Here is a 16,795-nt window from a genome sequence, read left to right on the forward strand (position 1 = left end):
AACTAATAAAGTGTGTTTTTAGTAAAATATTGATAGCTTACTATAAAATAAAAAAATTTGCCAAGTTTGATCAAAATATATCCATAAACAAGCAAACTACAACATTTTACAATATTCTCCATAAGAATAACATGGGACTTTTATTCTCCGTAACCAATAACCGTACAAAAACACTTTGATATACTGAATTGTTTGTTTTTTTAAGCTCTTTAAGAAGGTTTAGAGAAAAATTGGGAAATTTTGTGTTTTGAGGGTCAAAAATGAAAAAAACCAATTTTTACCCCATAAAACCCCCCATAAAACCCTGTTCCCATAGTCCTATCATGCTGGATCGCGAACTCATTCAAGTTTATCCCGCCTTACACCTTCAAACCAAATTTCATCAAAATCGGATAAAAATTACTCAAGTTATCGTGTTCACGGACACATATATATATAAATCTATATATATACCTATATATATATATATATATACATATATAAAAATTTTAACGAATGGTGTTTTTGGCCTCTGGGGACATCAAAATGAAAAAGTAAATAGGTCCCGGGCCTAAGTCTTACCATGAGACCTACGGTAATAGCTACTTCCCTATAGGGAAATTCGCTAAAAACGGCTGCAGTTAGTTGGTTTTCTTACTCTCTGTTTGAATATCTTTTGAAAGTAAAAATTAATTTATTATTACATTTTACCACCAATTATATGTCACTCCCATTTTCGGTAGCAAGTTTTAATTAATTTGAGTGTTTGAAATGCTATATGCTATATTTTTATTATATGGTTTCTAAAACCATATAAACTATGGACACTGAAGAAGTTACGAGTTTAACAAAGTACTTTTTTGCTGATTGACTGTTTCTTAAGAATTCCGCACTAGTGAGTACTACGACGATCTGCAGTACTATCCTGATGATTAGACCAAGTCGTAATACAAAGGCAAAATTTGGTTCGGAATCCACTATAAACTGAATTCCCTTTGTTGCCCTTAACTGCATGGGCAGTTAATTAACAGCCGTGTCTTAGGAATATATCGGCCTTAGTCACTTACAAGACATAAGATCGCACCCATCGCACTCATCCTACACTCATGTCCATTCATACTTGGCTTAAAATACATAATTTGTATGGTCGCTATTTCAATGAGAAGTATTAAAGTATTTGTTTTTTAGTTAATTATATCGTTTGTTATATTTGAATGTTTGTAAGTTCTTATCATTTAAGAAAAGCACTACTTATTAGCTAATGGCTACATTTTATAGATGTCCATTACTTGTGAAAAACAGTCAGCCAGGTATGCATGCAGGTTTTAATAATTCCGTAACAACGGAGGAGAGTTCAACTAAATTTATACTAATACTGAATATATCTAGCATATATCCAACAGTATGATCTAATGTATCGATTTTTTTCAGATGTAACATATCTTGTTGTAAGTATTTGTTACAACATATACAGAAAATTCAACATATTATATGGGTTAGCTATGTTTACGTAATTAAACTATTAACTATTAATTAAGCTGCAAAACCTGCTGAATATGCTGAATTTGAATTTATAATTTAGGTTTATGACTTTCCATGTAGTGTAAGGGATTTTAATATAAATATTTGCATTAATAGTTAATATATAAAATGAACGGCCGGCTGGTAATAATACATTGACACAATTAATTCACATCAAAAATGTGACAAAAGGTTGTATTTCCAAACCACCAATGATATCAGCGGCCTCTTTAAACATGTCACGATGGTTTTGGATACGTGGTCAAACAACATTCAATTAATGTTGGCTGTCAGCACTACAAACAAGCCACAAATAAATACAATGCCTTCAATGCATAATCCCGACTCCATCGTAATTATTTAGTTAATCGTGTGATGTACTTCATTTGCTGTAATGCCAGAATTTATTTTATACAATGATTGTTTATCCGTTCGATTATTTTTTGTAGAAACTGGAGCTTGCCCAATAGTCGAAAACTCGACCAAAAGAATCTATTGTGAAAACTTCTCTATTTTCACCCCACGCTATAAATTAAACATGTGATTGGTATTTCTTCCATTTGTTTTAATTTTCTGTTCATATTTGGTCACCTACATGGCAACCCGTAAGGCCTATAAACATTTAAAAATTTTAAATTAATTTTTTATGTTAAATTTTAAGCCTAGTTTAATTTATAAAGAGATTTTACACATCTAAAGGCAAATAACTTTCTAACAGTATACATAGATTTCCCTGCGATTCACAGGAGCCGAGAAAAAAGGTTTTCAAGAAACATGCTTGTCTCTCAATGTACATTTTCGTAAAACTGATGACCAGCCACCCTGTATACAATCAGCCCCATTTAAATCTCCATTAGAAAAGTCGCATTTACATTGTTGAACCAATTAACAAAACTATTTTTAAAATACAAATAAAACCCACACAGATAGGACCGATGACCGTTCTTTTAGTACAACCTGCGTAAATTTGGTCCAGTAGCATAGTCAGGCTAGCTTTCATAAGTTTTGCAAAAGTTTTTTTTATATATATAAGATAATGGTGAAAGCAAATTTTTTAGGATAATCAGTTTTCATATTTAGTTCAGTATTTCAAAATGTAGATTCTAACGTTCTTTCTGCTAGGGCCAATTGTCCGATTTTAGCACCAATACAGAGTAATAAACCACCGTCTTTCTGCGTAAGGACGGGCCCTTGCTCACCAGTTCTTTGGATGTTGTAACTCCAATCTGGAGTAAGGTAGTGTCAGTGTATCTACGAGCATCACATTGTTAAGTTTTCATAGCTTCTATAGGACGTACAGCGTTATTTTCATTCTAGCAATTTATTTATCACAGTTTCATTTACTCAGTATACTAATGTCATATATAGTATCACTCCCATCAATAAAACATAGTCAATTTGAAAGTGTTTGTTTTTATCATTACAAAAAAATTGGTGCATCACGCGCTGCAACAGAATTAAACAATTTTAAACATTGATAATAACTATATGTGAAAAAAAGTTCAAACCCGCGAAATATAAATTTACTTAGTAATGTGATTAATTAAACAATACGAAATACGCAATGGTAAATCCTTACTGTATTCAGAAATGAATCTTGAGAACAATTGTCTCTTTTATTAATTTTTTATTGGAAGTGTTAATTGTTTTAATGGTCAGTAGCAATTCCTTTTACTATCACTACAAAACAACCTGTACTCTGTTTCGGTATATGACATCAATAACCTGTTGGAAACTTTTGAAATAAAGACTGTAAAGTACAACTAACTTAAAAAAGGTAGTTAGTTGTTTGTATAAAATATGTATAATGTACGTTCAAAAGTTTTTTTTATATCTTACTTAGGCCTAGATATTTATAAACTGTCACAAAAGTTAGGATCTTGTCTTAAGTACATTCTTTAAGTCAAACATTAATTTATTTATTCTAAAGACATTTATTGGTTACGACGAATTTAAAACGATTATTTAGCCGATTATTTACACTGTTCGATCTATAAAGTTTGGTTTGGCAATCAATTTTTCAGCTATTTCCAATCTTACACTCGAGTCTCTATTTCTGACTTATTCCATTTACACTCGAGTTTAGTCAAACTTAACCTCGTTCTCCATCTTTTAATTCTCAGCTGTTTTGTAATGTCCCCACGGCAAAAAAAGTCCTAATGCCATCATTACAAACGAATCTTTTATCATCATAAGCTGACAACGAAATCTTGTTGACTTCCACACTGTACAACTTACTCTCATTTCTTCTGTTTTCTATAAATAAAGAATAAACAAAAGAAAGAAGCTACCCTACACTATAACTGTAGAAAACCATATGATCACCCTCATACACCCCAATTACACATCACCTATGACGTCAGCTCAAACAGTACCCACCATGTCACTTTGTGACGTAGCACACCCGCATACACCAAATTACCTCAATAACCTACGTCACTACCCACATACGTCACAAGTGACGTACCACCGGAAATCCGCTATAAAACACTCCATTTCCACCCCTATCGTACCTAACTGTCAAATCCCCCGTCATTTCCGGCTTTACACGTCATTTCCGCTTAACGGTCAAATCAGCTGATGCGGCAAAACAGCCCATACACCACTACTAAAATTGTACAAACTACTTAAGGGAAAGCATTCCAATCATTTATTTTTTTATTGATCCCTGTGCACAGAAGTGAGAGACCACAATACTCATAACTCAACGATGTTCTTAGAATCGGAGGCTTAAACCAATGTTTAAAGATACAGCAGAACTTCTTACAATAATTTCCGGTCGCATTCTGTGATCTTTCTTAGGGATGTATCTCATTTATGTGTGTAGATTGTGGAATGCATAAAATGGAATTCCAAGGATCTTGCTGTAAATGTGCTTTGTGTAACATGCATTGTAACTACATATATTTTACAATAGAATATAATAGACCGTCATTATAGATTGCAAAAATATGTCAAGGAAATATATATATATCAAACGTGTATTATTTCACAATACATTTATTTACTGTACCTCTTGAAAAGGAAAAAAAATTATCGAAAAAAGTTAACACGTAAAAATTCGAATACTTGTCGTGTATTTAAATCGGAATGTATATTAGCCGATCAATAATACGTCCGTGACACGTTCTGAATCAAGTGTTAAGCAAAATACCGCTTAATTAACAGTATATAGATTTGCGGTTGAATATGTTGTATTTTGTCTTTCAAACTAATACATTGATAGTTTTAAAATGAGAATCCTGCCAATGCACAATCAAATAAATTAGAAAGTTTCTTTCAAAGACAAGCCAAGTCTCATTGTCCAAAGCTTTTGAAATTCGGTTAGTAGCGGTCGAACAATGAAATTGCTGACGCATCTCAACCTTTGTTGGTCTCTCAACGTCAACAATAATGATCTACTTTGGAGAATAAATTAGTGTTTTTAACTTATTTTATTCATAGTTTTGTTATTTTGTTTCTTATGACTTGCCTGTTAATACTAAATCCAAGCTACACTTGGATTGGCTTTATTTTTTTAGATTAACAGAGTGTTTATATAATTACTAGTTTAAATTATGAGCCGAAAATATATCTTTTGATTTAGATACAAACTAAAATTAGGGAATTTTTTACAAAGAAATGTTAAAAAGTAAAGATTTATGCATTTTGCTGAGTATATCACTTTTTATTTGAACAATAATATAATGAATGTTAATGTTCCATTATAATATACAGGTTGGCCAATAATACTCCCACTCTGGTTCATTTTTGAAGGGCTGCATATAATTAAACGAGCTTCAATAGAGGTTACTATTGTAATTTAAATTACTTTTTAGTTGCGTTTTGAAATTCACCCCCCACTTCTAAATAGGGGTTGCTGTAAGTAATTTACAATTTTCAATTGGCAACCCCTAGCAAGTAGCAGATAATTTTAAAGAGCTTTAAAAAAGAAAACTAATGACACAAATTTATTTTTATATGATGAATGTCTAAACAGTTTTGGCGAGATATTTTTTTAGAGAACGTCAGAGGTTTGTGAGATTATTAGCATAAAAGTTGTCGATAATCAGTTAGAAAATTGTGTCATATAATAAAAGTCATGCGAGTGTAGATGAGTACGTTGAGGATGTGAGCTGTGTTCTGTGTTAGTTTTCAAGTTTTTACCACGGAGTATGTTTAATCTATGGTTTTGGTGAAGTAGGTGAATTGAATGCAATTTCGGTATTAATTAAATAAAACAATGCCATCACATCTCATCTTTTTTGCATAATTGGTTGCCAACAAAGCCGGACTAGGTTATGGATGTGGTTCCGCAAAAGTTCAAGATTTGTGTCCAAATTCACTACAATTATGGTCCATTCCATCCACAAAATACATGCACAACTTTATGTGATCCATACGGCCAAGGAATTGACCCTTGCATATCAATAAAGTTCAAGTTTGACAGCAATTTCATGGCACGATTTCACAAAACTACGCCAGAAGTTAATCAATTAGCGAATAAGTACATTTAGATTAAATACATTGGTCGATGTGGCTTTCTGGAGAATCAGATATTTTTATGAAATAAAAAAAACTGTTTTAATATGCCTCCCGCTAATAAAATTCTGTATTTGTATGACCTAAGATGGTGATTCACTTATACACCCCAAATACAATCTAAATGATTTTCTTAAAGCAGATGGAACCAGTTATTTTAGTAATATTGACTCTTTCCGTCAGATGAAAGACCAATTATATGAACTCCTTTCCCCATATAGCGAAAGATGTTTTAACATGAACATAAGTCATGAACAAGAAACAATTGTAAGACTCCTGAAAAGCATTATGGGTAACCTAAAGCCGATGAAAGGACGGAAAACATTGATTTAAACGAATTCATTAACCACGTTTTTTAAGGTACACAATCCTCTTACTCATAATTATGTTTAATACAGATTTTAATAACTTCACTCTATCCATTGCAGTTTGCTGAATTTACCTAAAAACTCAAGAGTAACCGTCGATTTCGACGGGATTCACCTAGTTAACTATTAATTAAGCTGCAAAACCTGCTGAATATGCTGAATTTGAATTTATAATTTAGGTTTATGACTTTCCATGTAGTGTAAGGGATTTTAATATAAATATTTGCATTAATGGTAATATAAAATGAACGGCCGGCTGGTAATAATACATTGACACAATTAATTCACATCAAAAATGTGACAAAGGGTTGTATTTCCAAACCACCAATGATATCAGCGGCTTCTATTAACATGTCACGATGGTTTTGGATACGTGGTCAAACAACATTCAATTAATGTTGGCTGTCAGCACTACAAACAAGCCACAAATAAATACAATGCCTTTAATGCATAACCCCGACTCCATCGTATTTATTTAGTAAATCGTGTGATGTACTTTATTTGGTGTAATGCCAGAATTTTTTTAATACAATGATTGTTTATCCGTTCGATTATTTTTAATATAAACTTCGAAAACTTGACCAAAATTATCTACTGTGCAAACTTCTCTATTTTCACCCAACGCAATAAATAAAACATATGATTAGAATTTCTTGCATTTGTTTTGATTTTCTGTTTTTTTTTTCACCAACGTGGCAACCCATAAGGGCCATGTCAAATGTTTTAATTTAAAATTATTGTTTATGCTTATTTTTGAGACTATTTTTATTTATAAAGGGATCTAAACATCTACAGGCAAATAACTTTCTAACAGTATATTAGATTTCCCTGCGATTCACAGGAGCCGAGAAAAAAGGTTTTCAAGAAACATGCTTGTCTTTCAATGTACATTTTTGTAAAACTGATGACCAGCTACCCTGTATACAATGAGCCCCATGTTAAATCTCCATTTAAAAAGTTTCTTTTTCATTGTTGACCCAATTATCGAAAATATTTTCAAAATAAAAATAAAACCCACACAGATAGGACCAATAAAATTTCTTTTGGTACAACCCGCTCAAAATTTGGTCCAGTAGCATAGTCAGGCTAGCTTTCATAAGTTTTACAAAAGTTTGTTTAAATATACAGTATAAGATAAAGGTGTAAGCAAATTGTTTAGGATAAGTTTTCATATTTAGTTCAGTATTTCAAAATGTAGATTCTAACGTTCTTTCTGCTAGGGCCAATTGTCAGAGTTTAGCACCAATACAGAGTAATAAACCACCGTGTTTCTGCTTAAGGACGGGCCCTTGCTCACCAGTTCTTAGAATGTTGTAACTCTAATTTGGAGCGAGGTAGTGTCTTTTGTCAGTGTATCTACGAGCAATACATTGTTACGTTTGCATAGCTTCTTTCTTATATGACGTACAGCGTTAGTTTCGTTCTAGCAGTTTATTCATCACAGTTTAATTTACTCAGTCTACTAATTTCATATATAGTATCAATCCCATCAATAAAACATAGTCCATTTGAAAGTGTTTGTTTTTATCATTACAAAAAAAATTGGTGCAACAGAATATAAAAATTATATGCGAAACAAACTTTCAAACCCACGAAATACAAATTTACTAAGTAATGTGTTTAATTAAACAATACGAAATACACAATCGTAAATCCTTACTGTATTCAGAAATGAATCTTGAGTACAATTGTCACTTTTATTTTTTTTACTTGGAAGTGTACATTGTTTTCATGGACAGTACCAATTCCTTTTACTATCACTACAAATCAACCTCTACTCTTTTTCGGTATATGACACCAAAAACCTGTAGGAAACTTTTGAAATAAAGACTGTAAAATATAACTAACTTAACAAAAGCCAGTTAGTTGCTCAGGCCTAGATATTTATAAACTGTCACAAAGATTTAGTCTAAAGTACATTCTTTAAGTTAAACATTAATCAAATCGTTCTAAAGACATTTAATGGCTATGAAGAATTCAAAATGACTATTTAGCAAATACCATTTAATTATTGAACTACATTCCATTTTAATGACTTTGTGATGGACGTGAGATGGACAGCTGATTATGGTTGTCAGCTGTCAGCTATCATGCAGCTTGCAGCTGTGACAACGGTGAGTACAACCTATTTGTCATAATTAGTTGGTATGCTAAGTACAACGTTTGCATGGATAAAATTGAAACATTTTTGCCACCAAGACTAATATATTAATTATGGAAAAGGTTACTGTCACGTTTGACTACAGACGGACACACCAATCATTATCAGACCCAATAGGCAAATGAGACTGAAACGTCAGCTCTTTTCAGGGTTCATGCTTACCGTATTTTTTTTAAATCGTACAAACTTCTTAAGGGAAAAAGCATTCCAATCATTTTTTAAAATTGATCCCTGTGCACAGAAGTGGGAGACCACAATACTCACAAATCAAGGATGTTCTTAAAATCGGAGGCTTAAACTAACGTCTAAAGATACAGCAGAATTTCTTACAATAATTTCCAATCTAATTCTGTGATCTTTCATAGGAATGTATCTCATTTATGCGTGCAGATTGTGGAATGCATAAAATGGAATCCCATGGATCTTGCTGGAAAATGTGCTTTGTGTAACATGCATTGTAACTACATATATTTTACACTATTAAATAATAGACCGTCATTATAGATTGCAAAAATATGCCAAGGAAATATATATAAAACGTGTATTTTTTCACCACACAGTAATTTACTGTACCTCTTATAAAGGAAACATTTTTTATCGAAAAAAGTTAACACGTAAAAATTTGAATACTTGTCGTGTATTTAAATCGGAATGTATATTAGCCGATGAAGAATACATCCGTGACACGTTCTGAATCAAGTGTTAAGCAAAATACCGGTTAATTAACAGTATATAAACTTGCGGTTGAATTTGTTGTATTTGTCTTTCAACTATTACATTGATATTTTTAAAATGTGAATCCTGTCAATGCACAAACAAATATATTAGAAAGTTTCTTTCAAAGACAAACCAAGTCTCATTGTCCAGAGCTTTTGAAACTCGGTTAATAGCGGTCGAACAATGAAATTGCTGACGCATCTCAACCTTTGTTGGTCTCTCAACATCAACAATAATGATCTACTTTGGAGAATAAATTAGTGTTTTGAACTTATTTTATTCATCGTTTTGTTATTTTGTTTTTTATGACTTACCTGTTAATACTAAATCCAAGCTACACTAGGATTGGATTAATTTTTTAAGATTAGCAGAGTTTTTATATAATTACTAGTTTAAATTATGAGCCAAAAATATATCTTTTGATTTAGATACAAATTAAAATCAGGCAATTTTTACAAAAATATTTTAAAAAGTAAAGATTTATGCATTTGGCTGAGTATATCACTGTTTATATGAACAATAATAAAATGAATGTGAATGTTTTATTATAATATACTGGTTGTCCAATAATACTACCACTCTGGTTCATTTTTGAAGGGCTGCATATGTTCAAATGAGCTTCAATAGAGGTTACTATTGTAATTTAAATTACTTTTTCCTACAGTTACCTAACAATGTACATGTTCTGTCACTGATTTGAGAAAGCAAAGTGGTCAATTCGCTCATCAGTGAGACAATGTTAACATTCTCTCACTCTAATTACTTTGTCTCGCTCACTCCAGATTTTCATCGTGAAGGCACGAAATAGTGAGCGCGTAACATGCAGACAAGGTCGTATGTGGGCAAAATACGTTGGCAGCTCGGGCTGTAAATCAGCTGGTCAGCTGTTGTACTGTGTTGTATCATTAAATATCATATTAAAATTTCACTTCTTTGTAAAAAATATTTCACGTTTCTTTACCAATTTATTTGTTTTATGGTAACTGTAGGAAAAATATAATGTTCAACTCGAGTGCAAAGTGAAATTGCCTCACTCGAGAAACCATTCCTCCCTCGCCTACGGCTCGTGAGTAAGTATTTCTCTCGAGTGAGTCAATTGCTCCCTTTGCTCACAAGTTGCACAATAGTTATTTGTGCAACTAGTGAGAAAAGTGAGCAATTGACTCACTCGAGAGAAATCCTTACTCACGAGCCGTAGGCGAGTGAGGAATGGTTTCTCGAGTGAGGCAATTGTACTTTGAACTCGAGTTGCACATTATACTTTTCCTACAGTTACCATAAAAACAAATAAATTTGTGAAGAAACATAACCTATTTTTACACAGAAGTGAACTTTTGATATAACATTTCATGTGAAGTGACAAATACATCAGTACAATAGCTGACCAGCTGATTTACAGCCAGTGCTGCCAACGTATTTCTCGCGCATACGACGTTGCCTGCATGTTACGCGCTCACTATTTCGTGCCTTCACGTTGCAAATCTGGAGTGAGACAAAGTAATTAGAGTGAGACAATGTTAACATTGTCTCACTGATGAGCGAATTGGCCACTTTGCTTTCTCAAATCAGTGAGAGAACATGTACATTGTTAGGTAACTGTAGGAAAATAACTATTTAGTTGCGTTTTGTAAATCACCCCCCACTTCTAAATAGCGGTTGCTGTGAGTAATTTACAATTTTCAATTGGCAACCCCTAGGAAGTAGCGGATCATTTTAAAGAGCTTTAAAAAAGAAAACTAATGACACAAATTTATTTTTGATATGACGAATGTTTAAACAGTTTGGCAAGATATTTTTGAGTTAATTTGACTGGAACTTTACGTTCCATAACTTTTTTCATAGTTGTAAATGTTTAAATAACTTTCAGTACACTTGACCAGGGTGATATCACGCAATTTTAACATGATCTTGAATTTATCACCCACCCCCAAATAGGGGTTGGTATTTAAACAAACCAAAACCCCACCAGCAACCCCTGTTAGGGGGTGGGTGTTAAAAAGTGAGTGACACCACCATGGTAAAGTGTACTGAAAGTTATTTTAAAATTTACAGATATGAAAAAGATAAAATAGATGGAATGTAAAGTTCCAGTTAAATTAACTTAAAACATTTCTTGAACTAAATTTAAAAAAATAGTCGTATCGTAATCAGATTTGCGGCATTAATATCCTTTTTTAAAGTTCTTTAACACTATGTGATACTTGGTAGGTTTTTCAGTCTAAACATTTTAAGTTGCTTCCAGCAACTCCTATTTAGGGGTGGGGGTGAATATCAAACAGTACTTTACATTACCCTATTGAAGCCTGTCTGAATATATGCAGCCGTTCAAAAACTAACTAGGGGGTGGCTATTATGGGACACCTGGCATTTTATAAATTAGATCAGTATAAATCAAAATTTTTGGCACTGTACAGATTAGAATGAAATATAAGTATGGAAATATTTGCTCTAAAAATTATATAGTTTTCATTATTATTTAAACAAAATTATATAAATTTATGCTTAGTACGTAAGGGTATTTGTTCCTTTTTCTATTAGAAATAATCTTAGCAATTTCATGCCGTGGCAAATAATAATGGAAACAACTTCCCTATCATGTTCCCTATTATATTTAAATAGACCCTTAATAATATAGAAAAAGTTAAATATCAATATAATTTGTATTATTTAAGGTGTATATTTGATAAAAATCAAATAAGACGAATATTGCAGTAGGTAGTAGTTATATTAAGCAGTAGTTATATTTATTTATAAACGGAAATATAAATTTTTTTACAGTGTATTAGGTTTCTATTAGTAGTAAATGTGTGAAATTTAACATACGTGGATCCTAATCTTAACTTCCGTTCAGGAAGACCCAAGATTTTGAGTTAAACCAACGGCATTGTTTGTGTTCACTGTGACTGTTATCTTTGAACTATCAAGATTCTGAGATTATAACTGAGGTTATAACAGGGGTTGCGGCATTTTTACTTAGATAAAATCCATCGATGATTTGGTGGGATTTCCCGGGACCCCTGGGACCGGGGTCCTGAGCTCTTCCACTAGACTAGCTCACTCCCCATTTTACAGTATATAATTTACACGAAGAATTGAAAAAAAAAAATTATAAAAAATAATTAATTGTAACTTAACCATAAAAGGGTTAATCATGTCATTTTGATTTAATAAATATGTGATGACTTTAATTTAAACTTTTTAATGTATGTAAAATGTTTCTAAAATGATGACATAATGCAATGAACAAAAGAAACAAACTATCACTACTCGCTACAAAAACTAAAATTATTCAGTTTAGGTAATTTCTTTAACGGGTATTTATTGTGTCGAATGTGTGTCGAAACCCTTGAACAAGTTAAATTTATTAAAGGTCAGCGGCCTCATATAAGTTATGAGGATGTAAAGTTTATTAGTCAGGAGCGTCTCTTAGTCGGTAAATGTTTTATGTGACGTAAACCCGTACATCGGTGTAATCTCAAACATTTTGAATCGTTGACTTAACTTTATAGTGTATACATGATTTACGACACAATACTTTATATTTCAATAGATACTTTAATACTTATCATTGAAATGGCGACCATACTGAACCATGCCCTCGCGCCTGCACCCAGACTAACGAAAAGGAAGCGTGATCCATGCGCAGGCCCGAGGAGCGGCTCACAAAACTTTACATAACAAAATGAGAACCATGGATGGAGGCTCAAGAACAACACGCCATTTGAGAGAAACGAGCTGTAATTAACCATTTAAAAAAAATAACACAACAATAACATCAACAACAATAATTAACAATAATACATGAATTAAATACTCTCAATTAAACTTTAAAAATTTTGATACCCGTTTACCCTACTAACTTACAATTATTTCATTAATCATTTTCAAATAGGCTAAATTTCAAAAATAAATCTTACTAGCTTTTACCTTTCAAAAAACTTTAAATTAACAAATTACAACATGATATATATAATGACTCTTTTAATAAATTCATTTCATCTGGTAACTATAGAAACTTTAGGGGCCCCAAATTAGAATTCAATAGAATATTTAATAAAATTATAAAATTTAAAAAAGATCAACAAGTAGCCTAGGCTAAAGAATTTAAAATTTAAAAAGAAAAACAATTAATAAATCTCTGTGCACAAATTAACAAATAGGTAACGAAATCTCCAAGTCCAGGACGGTGGTTAGCAATAATTAATTAGGCCTAAAACTTGCGGAATTTGCGGTACTAGTTCATGTTTCTGGGCGAGCAGCACCGGAGGGGAAGCAGGCATGACAGAAGAGGGGGGCCAAGATCCAGGGGTGGCCAAGAGTTGTAATTCCCACTCCGCCAAGGCTGATGCAGACTACCGGTACTCCATGTTCCTCCTCACGGGCCCCATCAAGCGCGCTGGGCGCTCTTAATTTACTGCATAGTAGAGAATATCTTCACACAAGTAAGGAAAAGGCAAAAATACAACGCAAACATACTACAAAATTAAGATGAAAGACGATGCAAAATTTATGCCGATGCAGCGCTAACGAAAGTCTCGGAGCCTCTGAATCGTCGGCGGTGGGAGTAATAAGAACAAAACCCACAGCCTTGTTCGGGGTCGTGGAGTGAGAAACACTGAACTAGCCTACTATAAAAAAAACACTTGAACCATTGATCATGAGTCGTGACATTCGCCCGGTGGAAATAGTCACGGCTCAACCTCCCTCCCCAAAAGAGGACACTCCTCTCCAAAAGGGACAAACAAACAAGCCTCTCCCCCACTTCCTGAAAAGAGAATGACCTGAAAGACAACTCAAGTGTCTGTGGTGGGGAACGCCAAGGGACTTCCAAACTGAGGGGAAAACTCACCCCCAGGGTTTGCTCTGGCCAGAGCTGGAAAATTTTGTGAGGGAAATTCCTTCGCAGAACACAGGGGACAGGAGAAGTGATCAGGTTCTCTGGCCCAGTGCACTTCCCACCCAGACACAAGAGGAAAGAAAATTGCCTACGGAAGAGTTCCGCGGAAGGGCTTGAGATGAGAAATGTGCGCCCTCCGGAAAACTTTTCCAGTCCGCGGATCTCCAAGCTCCGCCGTGACAGGCGTCAAAAACCTCAGGATGCGGTGGGGACCTGACCACCGATGACACAACTTTGCAGCTCTCTTGTCCACAGCCGAACTGGCTGGATGAGCTTTACAAAACACCAAATCCCCCACCTGGAAAGGGTTGTCTACTCTACCACGATTGTGCTTCCTCCGGACCAATTCCCTAGCTCTGATCAAGTTTCTCCTGGCCGCTTGCCAAGTTGCCTTGACATCAGCCGCACCAGGAGGTGGCAGAAGGTCGCCAATTCCCCACACATTCGCTAACGGGTTGTTAGGCGGATAGCCTAGAAACAGCTCGAAAGGGACCGCCTTGTGACTCTCATGGTGAGCAGTATTGAAAGCAAACTGAAGCCAAGGGAGTTCCTGATCCCAGGTGGTCTGCTTGTCAGCATGGAAAGCTATGAGAGCGGAGCGAAGATTGCGATTGAACCTTTCAGCATGAGAAGGCTGTGGATAGTAAGGGGAAGTAGTCACATGGCGGATTCCGTGCCCAAAGCACATTCTTTTGAACAGATGGGAAACAAACTGTGTTCCGTTGTCGGAAACAATGGTGGCGGGTATTCCAAAATGTTGGAAAAGGTGAGTTCGAAGTACCTGCACGGTGAGCTGTGCAGTGGCATTCCTTAAGGGGAAAAGCCAACAAAACTTGGAGAAGGCATCCACACAAACAAGTAGGAACTTATTTCCTGACTTGCTACGCGGGAGAGGCCCTACATAGTCAATGAAAACCTTCTCCAAAGGTCTTTCCGCCACCTCAGATGACAACAAACCAAACTTAGAGTTTTGAGCGGGCTTGCTCAGTGAGCACGTTTGACAAGAACGCACCCTAGCAGCAAGATCCCGATCCATACCCTTCCAGATGAACATTTCCCTAACCTTCGCAATGGTCTTGTGGATACCTAGATGCCCACCCACAGGAGAAGAATGAAAATACTCAAAGACCATAGGGATTAGAAGACTAGGCAGCACAACTTTAGGTTTACCTCGCTGCCGAGCGCGACAGCAAAGGGCACCCTGGGACAGAAAATATGGGGGGTGGGCTCCCCCATTTTGAAGCTCACCAATGATCTTTGCCAGCTCAGGATCCTTCAGCTGATGGGGAATGAAATCAGAAAAGGCGAGTGGAAACTCCAAGAGCACGGCACAACCCGGTTGCTCTTGGTCAGAAGGAGGATCGTCGGGTGAATGGTACATCCTAGATAGTGTGTCCGCAATCACATTCTGAGTGCCTCGAACGTGTTGCACTTGGAACTTAAGGGACGATATTTGGACAACCCAACGACCAATTTTCCCAAGCTGGCGTGGATGTGCAAGAAGCCACGAGAGTGCCTGGTTGTCGGTTTCCAATAAAAACTCCTTGTGCTCCAAAAAGCGTCTGAATTTATTGACTCCAAACACGACAGCCAAACACTCGAGTTCATACACCGAAGAGCTTTTCTTTTCGCAGGGACTCAAAGTGCGTGAGGCGTACGCAATTGGCTGCCTAACACCATCCACCTCTTGTGACAACACAGCCGCAATTGCGACGGAGGAAGCATCTGTTTGCAAGACAAAGTTTTGATTGAAATCCGGCATCGCCAAAACAGGGGGCTGCATGATAGCCTCCTTGAGAAGATCAAAAGACGTCTGCTGCGCTTCACCCCAGACAAACTTGGCGCCCTTCTTCCGAAGCTCATTGAGAGGAGCCGCCAATTCAGCAACATTGGGTATGAAGCGTCGGTAAAAACCTACCATGCCGATGAACCTAGCAATACCCTTGACATCTCTGGGAGGAGGAAACTCCCTGATAGCCTGGGTTCTAGCGGGGTCGATGCAGACGCCTCTATGAGAGATAAGATGACCAAGGAACGAAATTTCCGGCTTTGCAAAACTAACCTTGTCAGGATTCACGGTAAGGCCAGCCCTATTCAATCTACTCATGACTTCTTCAAGATGAATCAGGTGATCTTCGAAGCTCTCACTGTACACCAAGAGATCGTCGAGGTAATTGAACACAAACTTGAACTTGACATCATGAAAGATGGAATCAAGGAGTCTGGTGAGAGTCTGGGCCCCCACAGCAAGACCCATCGGAACTCTTGTGAACTGATACAAATTCCACGGAACGCAGAAAGCAGTGAGAGGTCGAGACTCAGGTTTCAAAGGAATCTGATGATAGGCCTGATTCAGATCAAAAACAGAAAAATACTTGGCCTTACCGAACCAATCAAACGCAGAATGCAAATCGGGGAGAGGCACAGAGTCGATTTCAATTTGCGCATTCAATTTGCGATAGTCCAAAACCATTCGGGACTTGCCATTGGGTTTTGGGACGAGAAAGGCTGGACTAGCGTAGCTCGAACGGGAAGGTTCAATGACACCATTTTCCAGAAGTTCGTCAATGATTTTTCTGAGAGTTTCCATTTTGGGTGGAGCTAATTTGTATGGGTGAGAGCGAACGGGAC

Source organism: Macrosteles quadrilineatus, unplaced genomic scaffold (genome assembly GCF_028750875.1).
Source record: "Macrosteles quadrilineatus isolate MER2022 unplaced genomic scaffold, UCM_ALF_1.0 Scaffold_6__1_contigs__length_79288215, whole genome shotgun sequence".
In the NCBI taxonomy this organism is placed as follows: domain Eukaryota; kingdom Metazoa; phylum Arthropoda; class Insecta; order Hemiptera; family Cicadellidae; genus Macrosteles; species Macrosteles quadrilineatus.